We start from the raw sequence: 7,772 nt of genomic DNA, 5'->3' as shown, positions 1-7,772 counted from the left end.
GCCCTGGATGCATGTCATCTCTTCCTTTATGACGTTCCTGGTCCTCCCGTGCTTCCGGTGTATCTTTTGACTTCCCATACAAGCCCAGGAAGCCTAGAATATTCACGCAGAGATTCTTCGTCACGTGCATCACGTCGATTGCCGAGCGGACCTCATGGACTTCCCAGTAGGGTAGCTCCCAAAATATAGATTTCTTCTTCCACATGGGTACGCGCTTATCAGGGCCGTTAGGAACAGGTTGGCTGCTAGGACCCTTTCCAAAGATTACTTTTAAATCTTTGACCATATCAAATACTTCAGCACCAGTACGGATGACACGCTTCCCCCGGGGTTCTGCCTTGCCATTGAAACGCTTGCCTTTTTTCTTTAAGGGATACTTGGGCGGAAGAAAACGACGATTGTACGGATACACATTCTTCCTACAGTTGTTGAGATATATACTTTCTGTCTGATCCAAACAGTGCGTGCATGCATTGTATCCCTTGTTTGACTGTCCTGAAATGTTACTAAGAGCAGGCCAACCATTGATGGTTACGAAAAGCAACGCTCGAAGGTCAAATTCCTCTTGTTTGTGCTCGTCCCACACACGTACACCTGGTTCGGCCCACAGCTGTAAAAGTTCATCAACTAATGGCCTTAGGTACACATCAATATCGTTGCCGGGTTGCTTTGGACCTTGTATAAGCACTGGCATCATAATGAACTTTTTCAAAGCGATCTTCGATGCATTTCCACTCACTGTTAGAAAGTTTTCGGTGATGAATGGGTATGCCTAAATATCTAAACGGTAGTCTTCCCAATTCACAACCGAACAAAAATAATAATTATATGCACTACATTATGGAAAGTAAGTACTATTCATGCATTGTAGATTCTTAGATTTCGGCTAGACACATATAAAGCTAAATCGAAGCAGATGCATGTGTGTTGTGTTCAAGTTTTTCTTGTTTTCGAAACAGGAAGAGAAGACTTTAATTACTTAATTTGGAGTTGAAGGATATATAGCTAGCTAACGCATCCACCTGCCTTCGTACTAGCCAAATATTCCGCCTTCACACATTCTGACTAGCATCAGTACTCAGAAAGCGTCTCGTACTGCTGTAACTGGTGAGGAGTGTGTGTGCCCACCTGGGTTTAGCCACACCTCTTCCATTACTAAACCGCATAGTCGGTGGATAGGTAGTGCCTTCACCAACCTTCCGTTCAATGCTTGTGCGCCCTTATAATTCACATTGCCTGCGTAACTAGCCAAACATACAACCTTCTGCTTTAGCCCTTTGACTCTAGCTAGCTACCTTTTACCAAGACAGCAACACTAGAACCACACTCGCCGACTTCTGATTTGCGGGAATGGAGATGTTTGGTAGCAAATAACGTATACAAAATATTTAGGTAGTTAGGAGTTTGACGCATGTACTGTGTTGGGAACAAGACGAATGGGGAAACACATCCTCTGTTGATGCTTACATCACAGTTGCTACACCTATTTTTTGTAGTGCGAGCAGTTGTTTAGAACAAGGCGCAATCCATTGTCCAGTCTCAGTTGGAGCAAACTCAACAATGATATTATGCCCGTAGGTCTCCATAGTCCATGCACTATTTAACACAAAATAATCACAATTGTGGGGGAGCTCAAGAAAACATCAGTTTTGGCTTCACCAAAAAACTGTAGTACAAGCACTTAAAGCGCGCTTGACGCTCGAGCTGACATGACGGGCCTGTGGCGCCCTCACTGATGTGGCAGGACCTTTTTTACCCTGCTTGTAAGACTACTAGCACAAATGCCCGTGCGTTGCAACGGGAGAAAAATAAAAAATAAAAAAATATAGTCCATTGGTAAAAACACGCGTGGATGCTGTCAAAAAAAGACACGTACGTAAGGTCTTAGATTATAAAATATGTACAGAGAAAGAACCTAGTGCAAGTATATCATGTCCAAAGATTATAACATTTCCCAAATATTGATGCTTAAGTTAACATGTTACAATACAAATAGTCGGTACAAAATAAAGACAAATATTGATTAGCATTGTATCCTAAATAGTATTTTTTTAATATTTAATATGTAAAATGACAACATATTCAAACTCTACATATTTTTCTAATCAAGTTTCATATATAACATGTTCAAATTGGATTTACGGTTTAAAAGATATTGTTATTTGAAAATACATATTTATTCTGAATGGACTTCGAGGTTATTAACGCATATGTGAGGGGTGTATGTAAAAAATTTAAAAAACGATTCGTTCTGAATATAATTTAGACTGCGGGTTATTTAGCACAAAAGTAAGGGGGTTTTGTGTAAAATGTGAAAAAAAGGTTCAGCCTCACTTAGAAACGTACTGCGGGTTAATTAGATGAAACTACAGGGGTGTTTTTACAAAAATGGCACGACGGACGCCAGAAGCAGTCCGTGCTTTATTATTAAGGGAGATTAAACTATGTGTACGGCAACCTGTCAGTTTCCTAACAAAACTGTAATGATGCACTGTTCATATATAACCTTTAATATTAATACATCGACGAACATTAATGCGTAATTTGGAACGTGGTTCAATGAAGTGGACGTAACTATAGAGGATCATATTCGAATTGGAATAAGTGCATTATTTTGGGTTATATGAAACACTAGAAATGACATGATATTTAATGACAAGAACTTCAATCATTTTTTACAGGTTATCTACAGAACCACGGCTTGGATCCGTGGTCGTTATTCAATCATGCAGACTTCAGGGAGCATATGTCTATTGGGTGCAATCAGTGGCAGATGATCCCACGGGCTATTTTCAGCCAATTTCGATGGCGAACTAATAATAGACTAGGTGTATAGACATCATAGCCGACTTTTGATTTTGCCGGATGTGGCAGTTTTCAATTGTTCCCGGCACTTGTTTTTACGCTCAGTTTGTGAGCTCTTTGCAGATCTAAGACTTTGTAATTTAATTATTAATAAATATGACTGCATGCATCAATTGATGCAGAGGCCAGGGACTCCGTTCTTCCTTTTCCAAAAAAAAGATGCATGTCAGCTTCTATATGTAAGGCCATTGAACCTGTTGCAGGCAAGGTCATGGTGTCTCCGTCGTGTCTAGGGAAGAGATATGTTGTAAGCAAGTCTCATGCTACGTCTCGTGTATGTTGATCAAAATATGGTACCACATCAGCGCGTTATGCGTCTATGGATAAGATTATCACCGTATGTGCACAGTTGTGCCAGGTTCTAAAACCAGTTCAACGTATTTTGCAAGTTCAGACACTAAGTGAACATCGATGATAAGTTTAAGCACCGCTAGTGATGTTATCTATTTTTCATGTAGTATGTCAAACAACTTTGATGCCAATTTTTGTTGATTTGCAATTTTATAGCAGTCAACAGGTCATCACATCCTAATGCCGCATTTTTTCCATTATTTTGTTCTAGAAGCGTGAGAGAGGCACTAGCTACACTGTGTGTATATCTTACGTTGCTCGTGCTAGTGGTTGGGTGCAGGTATTGAAAATGCTAGCCAAGTATCTCGCTACCTTAAATACAGAGACTTTTCTGCAAATTGCAATCACCACTGCCCTGATATACACAAAGGGATTACATCCAACATCCAAAACAGTGTGTAAGTGAAGCATGCTTTCAAGACAGAAGTGTCCCAGCTCCCCCACATGCATCTTCTTCTATGAATCATAAATTTCCAAATATACACATCTGAAAGTTATAAACTATAAAGTTGGAAAGGTTCCAACTTGGCTTAATTAAACCTTAACTTATGGCTAAGTTTCTATTTAGACGTGCAGCTTTGACCCATCCTGGTTCCCTGTTAATTTTTCTCCAAACAAAGCCACAGTAGTATGCAGAGTAAATAAAAATGTATTATAGAGACTAATGAAAATTTCTATAAATTTGGTCAAAGTTTACAAAGTTTCACCTAAGATAAAGCTACAATAATATGCAGAGTACAAAATGGTGGTAGCAGTAAGGAAGAATCATAGAATAATGCTATCATTTCAATACAAAGCAGATGAATCTCTACAGATTCCTATGAAGAACTTTGTAGTGCCCGAAAATTGTTTGTCCCATGAAAATACCAGGCGTACGAGGGGGTACGCCCTCGGTTGGAAAGCCGAACCGAGGATGACCCGTATACCGGTCAAACCTCGTCGAAGCAAAAACGTCGCCGTGGAATTTGCCAAAATCAGCCCAAAACTCGCCGGTATTCATCACCTTACATCAGAAAAGGCTGCTGGGCTCCCGAATCGATCACTGACAGTCGGCAACGAAGCAGGGTGCAGGCAGTATGCGACGGGACACTACCGAGGGTAGGGCACAGCGACTGGGCGCAACTGGCAGCCGATGGGGCACGACCAACGGGGCTAGGATGGCCGGAGTGGCCGGCACGGTCGGTTGGGCTGGAGGAAGGAGCTCTTATCTAATTTTTAGCTTGTTTGTACAATATATGTTTGCCCGTATTTAAAGTGGACCCTTAAAATGCCTATTTTTTAACCTTATTTCAGTTTTATAGTTTGTAGTTTTAAGGGGTCTGATAGAGAAGCTCTCAAGTCAATATGGCCACATGTTTCTTGTTTTTACTTTTCTTTTTTTCTAGGATTTTTCCATCTTTTAGCAAACATATAGAAAATTTCAATACATTAATATTTCTTCTGATATACGAATATTTTTCAAAAATACATAAAGTGGGTTTCTAGAATGTGATTCTTTAAACCATGTTTTTCTTTATTTGTTCTGTTTTATTGTTTAATTTATTTTCCTGTTACTCATGTGTTTGTCGTGAAGTCGGTTTTATTTTACATTTATTTTCACCTTTTACTTTTTATTTTGATTTTTATTTTGCAATTTGGAAACTTTTCTCGCTAACGGCATGATTCATGATTTTTTTATCTATTGAAAAAAAGTAGTTTTGTGTTTTCGTTGATGCATGTATGCATTTTTGCATTTTCATTTTTGTTCCTATACAGTGCACAAGATGCATTTTCATATTAGTGTGTGTGTTAGTTGATAGTCGAGTATTCTGTTTTGCATAGGACGAGCATTTGATTTTTTTTTTACGTCTGATATGTTGTTGGAACCCTGTCTCTGCCATGATCTAGGGGATGGTTTCTTTTATCATTTTCTAAAAAAATGTGATTGGGGTGAGTGCGGTAATTAGAAGATAAAAAAATCCATCTACAGATGGTCCACACGGTAAGTGTCAGTGAGGAGGTAAAGGGATGGTCTCAAATGAAGGCTGACAGAAAAAAAAAAATATCCACACACATCAGTCACACTGGATGTTGCATTTAACTTGTTTATTAGACTTACCGTGGCCTGTAATACATTTATTTTTCGCAACAGAAGAAAAAAAGATTATGATATACATTTTTCTTTAACTCAGTAATACATTTTTCTTCTGGATCAGCATAATTTTTAATATTTATTAGACTTGTTTTTTGGGGGAATGACAAGATAAATTGAAGAAGAAACCAGGCACATGAACATTTTGCTGGCCTGTATTCCTTTACAAACTCACAAGAGTAGCTTCCTTTTGTAGAGTCTCCCTGATTCTATATTGCTCCTTTCTTGTCTCGTCGACCATGATATATACACGAGCCTCCTCTTCAACTGAGTACAAGCAGCCTATGATGACACAAACTGAGTACTGAGCGCCAGTGCGCGACTCTGCCCTGGAGTAACACTCCTTTCTAAAACTTGGAATGCATCCATAAATATTAGGAATGCAACCCAGTTTTCTTTGCCATATGATGACACAAAAAGGCCAACAGAATGAGACCGTGCAAACTTTGTTGGAAATGGGAGGCATCTGGGAAGGCAGGAGTGACTGCAGCTCGAGGTGAGATCGATATGAACTCATTGGTTGCCTCATGCTGCTGGGGCGACTGCAGCTCATGAATCTATGAGACAAGCTGCACGGATTCAAACTCTACCGGACTATGTGTTCTGGGAAGGAAGCCAAACTACCAGCTTTCTGCCATTACAGAGTGTGTTGGAGACATTTTTGTTGACTTCGTCATACTTAGCTCTTTGCAGGCTCCCCACAAGAAAGGAACCACTCCGAAATAAACATGGATTACAATGCATATTTGCATGGATACCTTGTCTTTGCCTTTTCTGTTACCATATGAAAATGCAAAACACCTTCGTTCAAATCTTTACCAAGGACTCTTTTGCAAAATGTCATGGAGAAAATTTCCATCCACTCAAATTTCTTGATATACGTCCTTTGTTTTTTGTGGTATGTAAAAAATTCCACGCATAATATACCTCGTTTTTGTGTTATTCTTAAACAGCAGTTGCTCCACGTGCTTGGATAGGATCGCGATCAAAACCACCCGGCCGCCGCCGCTCCCTCCACCTAACCACGAGGCCTCTCTTTCCATCCCTTCCTCTCTCACCAATGCCGAAGGGTCCCCTGGCAAAGCCCGGGCCGGTCCCAAGGAAGGTAGTGGCGGTGTGACAATGGCGGGAGGCAGGTGGTAAGGGATGTTTGTCTTCTTGTGTCTTCTCCAAAGATATCCGGTTATCGAGGTGTCGAAGATGGCACAGACGGGTTCAACGAAAACTTTATTCACATCGGTGGAAACACAAGATCTTCGATCAAACTCTGTCGACACGCGCCTGTGTCATGTCCTTGCTGAAGTTGATGAATTAAAACTTGACCTCGAGGATGAGAAACCAGATTTAACCTTGTGTTGTACTCGTCATCATCGGTGCACATCGGTGATTCCTTCTTGAACGCGTACTCTAGGAGTTGTGTTTCTTTATTTCGATTTCGTCTTGTATCATAGGATTGGTGGCTGCAGCGAGGCTTGTGGTATCAGGGTTTCCTTTTACTTTTTTTCGGATCAATGTTGTTCGGTTGCTGGATTTTTTCACTATTAGTAATATATGGTTGTATGCATCAACTAATGCAGAGGCCGGCGTTATCCTCCTTTCCGAAAAAATGTTAATTCCTATAGAAATAATGTTTTTTGCACAATCATGTTTTTTAATACTTTTTTTTTATAAGCCATGCTATACATCATTGTAGAGGATAGGACTCGAATCCTGTTTTTGGCCCTGGCCATACTCACAAAATGTTTACTTCTGGTCCAAGAACCGGTCCAAAAATATTAAGTCACAAAATTTCTACAATCTTGGAAAAACCGAAGCTTTCCTTTGATAATTCATATTGTTGCAACAAAAATACTAACTCATCTGTATTAGGTAAGTCCCTGTTCTGATTGGAACAGGTAAATATTCTGTCTATTTTGAGTATGATAGAATGATGTTCATATGTTTAGACCAGATGAGCACATTGGCTTTGAACATTTTCTTTCTTTCTAGGGAAAAGCAATAAACCACCAACCTTCAGTGTTTAAGTATATATCACCCACTCTTGTAAAAGAAATATCTGCACTATGTCCTACTGTTATTCGCCCATGGACACTCCTTGCGGTTCAGAAAACGACGTTTGGAGCTTTAGTCGAAGTTTGAAACTTTTACGGTTGTTATTGTTTTTTGATATTTAGGTTGACCTTAAAAGTTCATATGCATAGATTTGTCTCGGAATTATTACAGGACATCCGTTTATCCAGAGCTGAGGCAGTTGTGTTCCTTGTGGTGGAATAAGAACACCAGGGTTTAAGTCCTAGACTTGGCACAGTGATCTCATTTTGCTGAATTTAGTTCAGCGTTTTCAGTGATGTATGTTGAAAACAAATACAACTTATATGGTGTGTCTTCTATCTAATATATCGGCGCCACTAGTTGGCCACCAACC

Source organism: Hordeum vulgare, chromosome 3H, assembly GCF_904849725.1.
Source record: "Hordeum vulgare subsp. vulgare chromosome 3H, MorexV3_pseudomolecules_assembly, whole genome shotgun sequence".
NCBI classification, from domain to species: Eukaryota; Viridiplantae; Streptophyta; class Magnoliopsida; order Poales; family Poaceae; genus Hordeum; species Hordeum vulgare.
The sequence above is the reverse complement of the archived record's forward strand: the minus strand, read 5'-3'. Positions refer to the sequence as shown.